Genomic DNA, 11,908 nt, shown 5'->3' on the forward strand with positions numbered 1-11,908 from the left:
AAGTAGATTCCTGTATCAATTTCTGGATGATTTCTGTATTAGTATTCACCTTTTGTCCCAGATTGTTTACACTTTCTGTATTTAAGTCGATTTTAATAGTTGTAGCATCTACTTTCGCATTTATCGCGTCTGTTTTCCTGTTAAGCTGTTCCAGTGAATCATTTATCTTACCTAATGGAACCGCTAAGACCTCTTCTGTCGACATTCCTTTTGGTTTTGAATGTACTGTTGCAGAAGCAGCAACAGAATAAGCAGGAGGGCCTGATGTTGAGCCCCTCCTGGGTTGCTGCCAAGTCTTCCCAGACCTTAAAGTTTTTTCAGTAGTTGACTGATCTGTTTTTTCCTTTCCATTTGCCATAACACCTAAAAGATTCAAGGTCAGTCCCAGCGTCTCACAGTTTTTTATCTTGCAGCTGGAAATTCCCCTTGCCCAGCTCTTGTAAAGCCACCAGTTTCAAAGACTTCCACTAGAGGGAAACAGTTTCTATTTATATTAGCCAGTAATGTCCTTTTTTAAAAAACACAGTTCAAACAATCGAAAGTTAGTTTCAATTTTCAGCTACTTTTACTCCTTTTTAAAAGCAGCCGGAGACAGTAGAAACAATGTATTTCTCTCTTGTTTAGCTAGCTGTCAGTGAACGTTCTAAACGCTGTCAGTGAACATTCCATAAAACATCAGTCCTGCTAGCAGTCCGTTTCCAGGGTCAGAGCGGCTGTATTTCAACTCTCATCACTCTCTCCTACAGGCACACTCAACCCACAACTCCCCCCCCCTTCTCCTGCCTCCACGGGGGGTTTAATGTTCTTTGCCGATGGAAATTTAGTCCTTTACAAAAGGCTTTCCAAGACTTCAGCTTGCAGCCTCATTGCTTCAGTCTATTTACAAAAGGGGAAGGCGGACTTCCTGTATTGAACCTCCCCGTTTCGATATCAAATTAAATGTTTAAAAATCCAATCCTCCTGCTTCAGCTCTACTCATAGGTAGTTACTTTCAAGTCAAATTGTCCACAGGAAAAAGTCAGTGCTCTCCGGCAACAGCTATGCGGCTTCGCTCCATGGAAGAAGCAGACGATTCGAAGCACCACGTCGCTCACCCCACGCCACTCCGGATCCCTGAAACCGGGTTTCCCCGCGAGTAGGGGAGGAGCAAAAGGTGCCCGCCAAATCCCACGTTCACAGGCTTCTCCCACCTGAGATTTTTTGCGGGTCTCTGCCTTTGCCGTGGCGGCCAGTCCCAGATTCCCACGGGGCAAATTCCTCCCGATCAGAGGAATTCCGCCATTACCGGAGGCACCAACCCAGAAGTCGCCTTGATTCTTTTTATATATCAATAGTATTATAGTTTTGGGGCCACAGAGCCTGAGCGCATTTGGTATTTATAGACATTTAGGAACAGACACAATGCAGACAGGTCCAGGAGTAATGTGTCACAACTGCTGATCATTACTCATTTCTGTCTCTCTCTGTGCACTCCAGTAGTTCAAAAGGACAGGACTCTCATCACATAGACTATGGAGAAGCTCACCACATGACTAGCTGTGATGACCTAAGCTCTTTCAGCTTTTTCTCCACATTTTATCTGCAGGCTTCCAGCCATGGGAGCTATTTGGAAGATTCCCCTTTTCTTCCCCTTGTATTTTGGGGCTGAAAAGAGCAGTGTGTACTCATAAGGAGCTCTGGGTCTCTGTATTCAGGGATTCTAGCAGCTGGCTTGCTCATTTATTTATCTAGGTCTTTATATACTTTTTAATATTCAGATTTTCTAAGTGGTGTACAGTGGTGCCCCGCAAGACGAAATTAATTCGTTCTGCGAGTTTTTTCGTTCTACGAGTTTTTTCATCTTGCGAAGCACCAATGTGTATTGACAGTTTCCCATAGGAATGTATTGGCGGTTTTTTAAAAAAAGGCGCAAGACGTTTCGTCTTGCGAAGCAAGCCCATAGGGAAATCCGTCTTGCAAAGCACCTCAGAAAACGGAAAACTCTTTCGTCTTGCGAGTTTTTCGTCTTCCGAGGCATTCGTCTTGCGGGGCACCACTGTATAGTAAACCCACAGCTCATGCACATTTAACTTGTGTGCATTCAGCTTTATGCCCTTGGCAAAATTTTATTTTTAAATTTTTATTCTTTAAAGAGGACAGAAATGGATGGGCATCTGGGGGAAAAGACTTTGGCAATCCCACTCGCCATTTACTGTGACCAATTTTAGCTTTAGATGTGATCCCCAGAATGTAAGCCCTGTGTAAATTGAGGACTCCTTGTACATAAAACTTTATATATATATATATATATATATATATATATATATATAAAAGTCAAGCACATTGCACTTGTGTTTCTACAATGAGCCTTCATGAGGAACCTGCTTCCAGAACTGTGAGGGGAGAAAGACTCTGTGTGTGCCATTTGGCAATGACTGCTTTTGTCTGCCTTGCCCCACGCTCCAGGCCTGAGAGCCTCCCAGAAGAATTCTGTAGCCAGGGAGGGCGGGGGAGGTAGCTATCCCCCCTAACAGATGATCTCCGCACGCAGCTGGATCGAGGCGGGTCAGGGCTGCTGATTCTTCTAGACCTGTCAGCAGCCTTTGGTCAGGGCGCAGCCTGACCCCCTCTGGCAATCTGCACAGAAGTTTGCTTAATGGTTTTCATCAATTTGATTTTAATTAATTTTATAATGAATGTTTTTAGAATGCTGGATTATTTTGATTGTTGTTAGCCGCCCTGAGCCCAGCTTCGGCTGGGGAGGGCGGGATATAAATAAAATTTATTATTATTATTATTATCAAGTAAATAAATAAAAATACTTAACTATCTGACTGCGTCGCATATAACTCATTCTGCACCCCCCCCCCCAAAATGCCTGCCCACCCTAAAATAAATCCTGGCTACGCCCATGGGCTTTCTGGGCTTTTGGTTTGAGGCATAGGTCGAGGGGTGCCAGGTACTAGCATCATCAGCTTTTGGACTACTTTTGGATAGGAAGTTATTGGAAAGCCTTGCTTTTAATATTGGTGAACTTATGTTCACTTAACTTTTAATGAATGCTAATGCTGGATTCTTTTGTAATGAGATTATATTTTTTATTACATCTCAATAATGTACTTAAAACATTTTTATGTGAACTGCTTTCAGCACATACATATTTGTGGGAAATGTGGTATATAAATAAATTGACCATGAACTGAGTAAAATATCTGTTTATCTTCCAAGCTGTCATACGTGTAGATGGAGCTATAATATCCAAATACTGTTGTTACATTCATAGGCAATCTTGAAAAAATACTGGATTTATCTTAGAATAGTTGAGCTTCCCAAAGTGAGCTGATTGTTAGTATCATGCTGACCTAGCAAGGTTTGGTGATGGAACACGACCTTTGAATCAAGCCACACTATAGGCTATTTAATCATATGCTACATTTTTTTCACAAAACATTTGTCTGCTTACTAAATGTGATGCTGTTTGTTGTCCTTGCTTATAATACATTTATCAAACTTATGAGTAAATTTTAAAATCCCAAAAATTTGGTATAATACAATTAAAAAACCCCACACAAGACTACATTTCAATTAAAAACCAAACTGGTATAAACTCCCTTTGATGCAACTTTGTTGCCCCATTCTCCCTTTTACTTACTTGTGGTCTTGTAATGGTTCTAGGGGTTTCTCGTGAGTAAATCGGTGCCAACACCTGGCTGGGTTGCCTGAGTGAACCTTTCCTGTCCGGACAGCCACTCACCCGTGGCTGTCTCAATCGCTGGCAGAATCCGTCAGTGGGCGTTTCTTGAACTTCTTCCAGCATAAAAGTTCTTTGACGCCTAGTCGCCGCCTACTTTCCCTGCGCGGAAGCCTTCTGCGCAGGGAGGGTGTGGGCACCGAGGGACCCGTGCTCTCCCCGCTGGTCCCCGGTGAGGAGTCTTGGAGCCACCTCGCCGATTCCCCCTTCTGCCCCCCTCCTCCACTGGTGCTACGCTGATTTCCTTCCCCAGAAGATGTGCTGCTTCTCTCCCTCCCGGGACGCTCTCCGGAATCCCTCTGAAGCCCTCCCTCTCCTTCTGGCTCTGATGGCAGTTCCCTAACATCCACCTCCTCCCCAGGGCCCCCTCCACCCCTGGCGTGATCTTCCGATACAACCTCGTCTCCTTACTCAGCCGACGATGCGGGGAATCCCCTGAAGGAGCTGTCACCATCCTCTGAGGATTCAAAACCAGTTCCCCACCCGCTCCGATCTCTCCCCGCAGGGTGGACCTCCCAGTCTAATCAGCTTGCTAAATGTTATTGGGAAGATTTACTCGGGGTACCTGCTAAACAAACTATCGAAATGGATGGAGGATGACAATATCATTGCCGATGAACAGGCGGGTTTTCGTCCTGGAAGATCTACCACAGACCAAATATTAACATTGAATCACCTGGCGGAAAAGTATGCCGGCAAAGCCCCAAAGGGTCTTCATGTGGCTTTTATTGACCTTAAGCAGGCATTTGATCGAATCTCTAGAAAGCAGCTATGGTCAAAACTGGCCGCTACAAAGATCGATCGTCGTCTCCTTCATCTGATTATCAGACTCCATACAAACACCTTTCTGAGAATCAGGCTAGACAATAAAGGCCTAGTCTCCAACCCTGTTACCACCACTAGAGGGGTAAGACAGGGTTGTTTATTGGCCCCAGCATTGTTTAGCTTTTACATTAATTCACTGGTGACTCACATGGCCAATGATGCATTCCACCCCCCCAAATTAGCAGGCCGATCTCTGAATGTTCTTCTGTATGCGGATGATGCCGCACTTCTTGCCAGATCCCCTATTGGACTGAGGAGAATGTTGCAAGCGCTACATGAGTACTGTGATCAGCATGAGCTCCAACCCAACTATGCTAAGACCAAGATCATGGTCTTCTCTGCCCGACCGAGAATCCATCGATGGTCGATGAACAGGATCCCCCTAGAACAGGTTAACTGCTTCAAATATCTGGGACAAGTAATACGGTCAAATAGGTCTTTTTTGGCCCATAGAGACTATATAACAACTAATGCATCTAAAGCAGCCATCCAGATTAGATCTCTATATGCTAAGAATCAGGCTCAATCAGTGAAGATAGCTTTGAGACTCTTTCAAATGAAAGTCCTCCCCCTTCTTTTGGTGGGCATCTCTTTAGGCTCCCGTAGGGATTTTTTGAAACTGGATTCTATTCAAACGCATTTCCTTAGAGCCATCCTTAGGATTCCCCCCCTGGTAGCGGGTGCGGTTATGAGATTAGAGGTCGGCTGGCAAGCTCTACGGTACGTGGCCTTGAAGACGAAGCTCTGGCTATGGCTCAAGCTTTGTTTTAAACCAGTGGGTATTGCCCCCTTGATATTGAGGGACGATTTCCAATCATCGTGGGAAAGGGAGGTCATTAATGAGGTTCAATCCTGCAGATTGTCTCACCTTTACCTTGAATCTATGACGTACAATCAAGCTAGAACTGTGATTTCCCGGAGACTGAGTGACATTGCCAGGCAAGAGGACATAGCCCAGGTAAAACCAGGGATGGTCCTAGGGGACCAGATTTACCGGACCATACCAGCCCCCTACCTTGCAGAAATCTACTATGTGGAATACCACAGACTTTTTACAGTGGCTAGATTAAATGTCCTTGACTCTGCGATATTGTGGGGAAGGTACAGGGGAGTACCATACGCCCAGAGAACATGTCATTGTGCCATGGGTGTGCTTGAGTCCACCGAACACATTCTCTTGACTTGCCCTTCTTATGCAGAGCTTAGACAAAATTTTATAGCCCCACTTCTACGTCAATTTAGCTTCCTACCCGGAGAAAACCAGGTTTTACACTTGCTAAATAATGTCACTAGAGCTATACCTTCCTTGGTGGCCAAATTTCTTTTTTTAGCTTTTAAGCGTCGCAAGACTATAATTGACTGTATTGATATAGGGCTATCTGTTTAACCCATTTTAGTGTTAGTTAAGTTTTAAAATCTTTTTCGATGTTTTTAACTGTGTACTGACAAATGTTTCTTTTCTGACTGACGGTCGAATAAAAGGTTGATGATGATGATGACCTCCCAGTCTGATTCTTCTCCCTCTGACACCTCTCCTCCCTCCTCTTCGGAGGCTGGAAAACCCACAAAGTCCCCTTCGTCGTCTGTGGTTCCAAATTCTTCCTCCCAGAATCTCGCTAGTGGTTTTGGCTTATCCGGGAACAAACTGTGGAATTCTTCCACCAGATATCCGTCCTTGATTGACTCAGCGGGGACCCACGTGTTTTCTGACCTGGGTTCTCCCTCCCAAGCTACCAAGTACTCCACCTGGCGACCTCGCCACCTTGAATCAAGGATTTCCGTAGCTTGGTTGCGGTGTTCCCTCTCCTGCCTGCGGGTGGGTGGTGACTCCTCCCTCCCGCCCCGGAAATTCCCGCTCCTCCCTGTACGGTGTGATTAGGGACCTATGGAACACCGGATGTATCTTCATGCTGTTCGGCAACCTGAGTTTGAACGCCACTGGGTTCACCTGCTGTGTTACCTCAAAAGGCCCCAGCCTCCTAGGCTGCAACTTCTTGCACCCTCCCCTTAGGGGTAATCCTTGGGTTGACAACCACACCCGGTCTCCTACCCGTATGGCCTCCCCCTCCCGACAGTGCTTGTCCGCCTGCCTCTTGTAAACTTCCTTGGCCCGCTCCAAGTTCATCTTGAGTTGTTGGTGCAAGGCCTCCATTTCTTCTACAAACTGCTCGGCCGCAGGTACACTTCAAGCTTCCTCCCCCCTCCCCAGGAAGGCCCTGGGGTGACACCCATAATTGGCCATGAACGGGCTCATCCCCGTGGACACATGCTCAGCGTTATTGTACGTGTAGGAGCTGCTCTTCCGAAGCGAACGCCTTCTTCAGCCTTTCAAAGGATTGCTGGGCACTTTCTGTCCACGCGAACTTCTTCTTGCTACTGAGACAATCTGTTATGGGAGCTGTCAAGTGAGCGAAGTTCTTTATGAACTTCCTGTAGAAGTTGCTGAAGCCTAGGAACCTCTGCACATCCTTTCTGTTTTGGGGGGCTTTCCATTCCAGCACTGCCTTCACCTTGCCCGGGTCTATAGCTAGACCCTTGTCTGACAACCTGTACCCCAGAAACTCGACCTCCCGGGCGTGAAATTGGCATTTTTCCAGCTTGACCCACAACTGATGCTTCTGCAGTCCCTGTAGCACTTCCCTGACGTCTCTGACGTGTTGTTTCTCATTGTCCGAATAGATTAAGACGTCATCCAAAAAGGCTACGCAGTTCTTGTACAGCAGGGGCCCCAACACTTGGTGCATGAACGATTGAAAGCAGACAGAGCCCGATTGTAATCCAAATGGCATGACTAAGTACTCGAAGGCCCCCAGGGGGGTGAACATGGTAGTTTTCCATCCTCCCTTATCCTAATTAAATTGTACGCTCCCCTGAGGTCTAGCTTGGTAAAAATCTTCCCCTGCCTCACACGTGTCAAAATATTGTCAATCCTGGGCATTGGGAAGGTCACGGGTTCTGATACCAGGTTCAAGGCCCTGTAATCCACGACCAGTCTGGGCTGATTAGTCTCCTTTTTGTCCACAAAGAACACTGGACTGCCCCCCACCGCCTTCGATTCCCTTATGAAACCTCTCTTCAGATTCTTGTCAAGGAACTGCCTCAGCTCCTGCATCTCCCGATCGGACATGGAATACAGCTTATCCACTGGTAACTGAGCCCCTGGAAGCAGGTTGATCTGGCAGTCAAAGGGCCTGTGGGGGGTAACTTGTCTGCCTCCCTTTCACTGAAGACCTTCTTCAAATCAGCATATTGTGGTGGCACCTGCCCTTTCAGCTCCAGGGCCAACCCCGCCACTCTGGCTACAGTCAATCTTGGCTCCCCCCTCCCCCAGACAGTGTTCTGAGCAGTAAGCTGACCCAAAGGTGATCGACCGCTGATGCCATGACACCACCGGGTCATGCATTGCCAGCCAGCTCATTCCTAGTATTATTGGGGGTCCTGCCAGCGTGGCCACGTGAAAGGCAATGGTTTCCGTGTGCCTGCTGACCCTCATTCGCATTGGCAGTGTCTGGTGTGTCACTTCTCCTCCCAGGAGTTCCCTGCCATCTATGGTGTTCACCTGCAAGGGAAAATCTAGTGGTAACAGGTGGAGTTGGTGCTCCAGGGCGAAGTCTCTGCTGAAGAAATTGCACGAGCTGCCAGAATCTAGCAGTCCCTCCACCTTGACCGGGTGCCCATTTGGGAGTTCTAGCACCACCTCTACGGCTATTGCTGCCTTGGGAGGGTCAGGCTGGGGCACTTCTATTGGTTGCTGGCCTGGCTGCTGGCCCCACTGGTCCCGCTCTTATCTTCCGCTTCTCCTGAGCCCGCGCTTCCTGGCGTACACCAATAGCAAGCACAGCCTGTGAGTTCATCCATCGACCGTGGGTGGGGCGCTCGGGACAATTCGTCTTTCACTTCGGGGGACAAACCCCCCCTCAAACAACATCTGCATTGGTTCAGAGCCCAGATCCCACCCAAGCTTGTGGACTAACATCGCAAAACGTGACCAGTAGTTTCTGACGGACTGGCTCCCCTGCTTGCACCCCATCAGCTCCCGGTGTGTCACACTTTGCTCAACCTCGCTGGAGTACATCGCGTCCATCGCATGGTAGAACTTCTTGAGATCTTTCAATGCGTCATTCCACGTCGCCATTAAGGGCCTGATCCACTCACGCGCCCCATCCTGCAGATGTCCCACAATGTAAGCCACTCTCTCCCCGTCATCAGCAAAGTCATCTTTCTGCAGTTCTAAAGTGTACTGGATTTCCGTTCGGAATGCATTGTTGTCTTGGGGCTTTCCACCAAACTTGTGTACCAGCCCCTGAACCTTCCTCCCTATTGGGGTGGCTCTGCCCTGTGTATCCTGAACCCGTCTCTCCTCCAGCCGCGCCATCATGGTAGCTGCATGCGCCTCCAGGTCTCGGTTTCTCTCGACCAGACCTCGCACCAAGGCTTCTTGCTCTGTCCCTCCGGCCGGCTCTGTTTGGCTCATCGTGCTGCCTCTCCGGGGCTGCGCACAAGCAACGTCAGGGACTGACGGAGTGCTGTAATGGTTCTAGGGGTTGCTCATGCGTAAATCGGTGCCAACACCTGGCTGGGTTGCCTGAGTGAACCTTTCCTGTCCGGACAGCCACTCACCCGTGGCTGTCTCAATCGCTGGCAGAATCCGTCAGTGGGCGTTTCTTGAACTTCTTTCAGCATAAAAGTTCTTTGACGCCTAGTCGCCGCCCGCTTTCCCTGCGCGGAAGCCTTCTGCGCAGGGAGGGTGTGGGCACCAGAGGACCCGTGCTCTCCCCACTGGTTCCCGGTGAGGAGTCTTGGAGCCACCTCGCCGATTCCCCCTTCTGCCCCCCTCCTCCACTGGTGCTACGCTGATTTCCTTCCCCAGAAGATGTGCTGCTTCTCTCCCTCCCGGGACGCTCTCCAGAATCCTCTGAAGCCCTCCCTCTCCTTCTGGCTCCGATGGCAGTTCCCTGACAGGTCTTTGGGTTCTTTTTCTTCCAGTCACCCTTCTTAGCCCCTCCCTCTCTTTTCCTCAATCGGTCCCTCTTCTGCACATCTGCCTTCAGCTAATTTTTCTATAATTCCTCCATGAAACTTCAGAAATACTGTTTCCCCTCTCATGATCTCTGCAATGCGGAATCCTCCATGCAATGTCTGTCTTACATGCTTTGCCAGCCTCTGATTACTAAGACCCATCATGGGTTTCTCAAAAATAAGTCATTCCGATGAATCTCATTACATTTTGATGGAGTTACAAGCTTGGTGGATCAGGGGAATGTTGTGGACATAGTGTATCTTGATTTCAGTAAGGCTTTTGACAAAGTCCCCCATGATATTCTTGTGAGGAAGTTGGTAAAATGTGGGTTGAATGAGGCAACTGTTAGATTTGTAGCTGGTTGGCAGACCAAACCCAAAGTACTCATTAATGGTTCCTAGTCATCCTGGGGGAAAGTGACACATGGGGTGCTGCAGAGTTCTCCTGGGCCCCTTGTTGTTCAGTGTCTTTATAAGCGACTTGGATGAAGGAATTGAGGGGATGCACATCCAATTTGCAGATGACACCAAACTGGGAGGGGTAGCTAAGACAGAATCAGGAATCAACATGACATTAACAGATTGGCGAAGTGGGCCCAAACTAACAAAACGGATCTTAATAGGGACACATGTACGGTTCTGTACTTAGTAGGCAGGAAGAGCCAGATGCATAAATATAAGATGGGGGACACCTGGCTTACATGTGAAAAGGATCTAGGGACCTTGGTGGACCACAAGCTTAACATCAGTTGACAGTGTCATGCAGCAGCAGAAAAGCCTAACACTACCCTAGGCTGCATCAAGATAAGTACAGTGGTGCCCCGCAAGACGAAAAACCCGCAAGACGAAAGGGTTTTCCGTTTTCAGAGGTGCTTCGCAAGACGAATTTCCCTATGGGCTTGCTTCGCAAGACGAAAACGTCTTGCAAGCTTGTTTCCTATTTCTTAAAACCGTTAATACTCAGGGTGCATTGCTTCAAGAGGTGCAGTTGCGACTTGACTTCGAGGAGCAACTCATAGCACACGGTGTGGTAGCCTTTTTTGCGATTTCTGCGATTTTTGAAGACTTCTGTGATTTTTCGAAGATTTTCCAGAACTTCTTTTGCAGCCATTTGGTAAGTTAAACTTTTAAAACTTTTTTGGGGTTTTTGGATTTTGGGTTGGGGTGTTAGGAATTGAAGGACTTGGTGTTGGGGAAGGGTCTGCAAGAATCTGGAAGCTTGTGGGGGTTTTTTCCTGATTTTTCCTGATTTTTTGGGACCATTGGGGCAAACTGCCTTTTTTTAAAAAAAATTGTCTGGCTTTGGATTTCTGAGTGGAGGGTGGCTGGGGGGTTCAGGGAATTGTTGAGAAGGGGTTTGCAAGAATCTGGAAGCTTGTGGGGGGTTTTACTGATTTTTTCTGATTTTTTGGGACCATTGGGGCAAACTGCATTTTTTGAAAAAAAAAATTCCTGGCTTTGGCTTTCTGAGTGGTGGGTGGCTGGGGGTGGTTCAGGGAGTTGTTGAGAAGGGGTTTGCAGGAATCTGGAAGCTTTTGCGGGTTTTTCTGCATTTTTCTGACTTGCTGTGACCACTGGGCAAAACTGCCTTTTTTGAAAAAAAATGTCTGGCTTTGGATTTCTGTGTGCAGGGTGGCTGGGGGGTGGTTCAGGGAGTTGTTGAGAAGGGGTTTGCAGGAATCTGGAAGCTTTTGCAGGTTTTTCTGCATTTTTCTGACTTGCTGTGACCATTGGGGCGAACTGCCATTTTTGAAAAAAAAAATTCAGGCTTTGGATTTCTGTGCAGGGTGGCTGGGGGGTGGTTCAGGGAATTGTTTTCTGGGAGGTTTGGTGCTTTTGGATTTTTTGGATGCACAGCACTGATTTTCTCTTTTTCTCTTTTCTGCCATGTTTACAAAGTTAAGTTATTGTTCCTTCCATTATTGAAATGCTCTTTACAGTATGTGTGACTTTAAAGAGCACTTAATAAACTGTTCTTGTACCAAATTTGGCTTTGTTCCGACTTTTTTTGACCACAGGAACGCATTAATTGATTTTCAATGCATTCCTATGGGAAACCGTGCTTCGCAAGACGAAAAATTCGCTAGATGAAAAAACTCACGGAACGAATTAATTTCGTCTTGCAAGGCACCACTGTATGACCAAATCTAGGGAAGTCATAATACCACTCTATTCTGCCTTGGTCAGACCATACATGGAATACTGCATCCAATTTTGGGCATAAAAATTTAAAGTTATTGACAAGCTGGTACATGTGCAGTGGGGGCAACCAAGATGATCCAGGGTCTGGAAACCAAGCCTTATGAGGAACAATTGAAGGAGCCGGGGAAAGAG

The sequence above is a fragment of the Podarcis tiliguerta genome (assembly GCF_965153285.1).
Source record: "Podarcis tiliguerta genome assembly, chromosome: 3".
NCBI lineage: Eukaryota > Metazoa > Chordata > Lepidosauria > Squamata > Lacertidae > Podarcis > Podarcis tiliguerta.